The following is a 1680-nucleotide window of genomic DNA, read 5'->3' on the forward strand; positions in this document are numbered from 1 at the left end:
GGAGGCCAAGGCCGGCGGATCATTTGAGCTCAGGAACTCGAGACTAGCCTGAGCAAAAGCAAGACCCTGTTTCTACTAAAAAAATAAAAAGAAATTAGCTAGACAACTAAAAATATATAGAAAAAATTAGCTGGACATAGTGGCGCATCCCTATAGTCCCAGCTACTCAGGAGGCTGAGGCAGAAGGATCGCTTGAGCCCAGGAGTTTGAGGTTGCTGTGAGCGAGGCTGACGCCATGGCACTCTAGCCAGGGCAACAGAGTGAGACTCTGTCTCAAAAAAAAAAAAAAAAAAAAGTAAAGGCTGTCAAGACAGTGAGCTACAAATCAAACAAGCAAATAAACAACTTAGATCCCCAAAGTTCTTAAGTATTTATAACAGAGACTTCTTTTTACATGTAAAAAATGTTTCTTATCAAATGGCAATTAACCAATCTTTTAGTGAACTGAGATTTTATTTTTTAGCGTGGGCTGACTTTAAAATCCAAATATGATTTACTTAGCCTTTTCTTGTCTTTTGTTCACATATTGCATGGTGATCAACTACATTTTCATGTGTAGGTTTAGCATTCTAAGTTCCACTTGATAGGAATAAATCTCCATATTACATAGGTTGGTACTAAGCTAAGGCCACGTACACACATACTTTTGTGCCTATGTTCTTAACATTCTATCATTGTTTTGCTAATAACAAACATGACTGTAAATGTAGTATCGTATCATGCTGTATGAGAGAGACAGCGCAAGCAAGCAGGAAAAAAAATCTAAGCTGTATATGAGCATTTCAAATAAATTTACAGTTTAATTAAAAATGTTTAAATTGATCATAATGAACAAGTAAATTAATGGTTAGTAAGGAATATCTGTAGTGTAATTAAACTTTGAAAAAGATGAGTAAAGATTTCATTCTGACAACCTTGTGCATGTAATAAACAAAGACCTCAATATGATTAATGATATGCTAAAGAAAAATAAACAGCAAATTAGTAAGTATAGTTTCATTTGCACCTTCTATTTTAAGGCTTGTTTTGCCTTAAAGGAGCTGAAATGCATCCTCACATCCCAGTCTACTTAGAGGCCATTAGGAAGTGAAAATATTTACATTTCAATTTTTTCTTCTGCTTAGACAAATCTTTAATTTCATTCAGCTGCTAAGGTAATATGGAGTGATTGATTTGTGTGTTTTAATAAAGTTTTGTCTGTTCTGGAATTAGCTGTAGGTCTTCAGTATCATTAATTCAGTAACTATTCTTTTAAAAATCCTCCCTAAAAAGACAAAGAAGGTAACAGTTTAAGAAAACTTCCAATAAGATTAACACAGAGCTTCCTTCCTGACCCCTATACCCTTGCGTCTCTGGAAGAAGGAAAACTAAATGCAGTGAAATTTGCATATAACAGCTCAGTTTTGTTTTGTTTTGACTGATAGCCTTTGGGAACTGGACTTAAGTATTTATGTTTTATTAATAAGCCACTGTTTTATTAATTTTACAACCTGAAATAAGTGCTTGAATCAGAAACATTGTCCTTTCCACCAAACTCTTCTTGCCCAAATTAAAACTTGGGATACCTATTTTCTAAGAGTGCTTTTAAAAGCTACCAAATAAAGGCCGGGCGTGGTGGCTCACGCCTGTAATCCTAGGATTGTTTGAGCTCAGGAGTTCGAAACCAGCCTGAGCAAGAGC

Source organism: Propithecus coquereli, unplaced genomic scaffold (assembly GCF_000956105.1).
Source record: "Propithecus coquereli isolate 6110/MARCELLA unplaced genomic scaffold, Pcoq_1.0 Scaffold50, whole genome shotgun sequence".
NCBI lineage: Eukaryota > Metazoa > Chordata > Mammalia > Primates > Indriidae > Propithecus > Propithecus coquereli.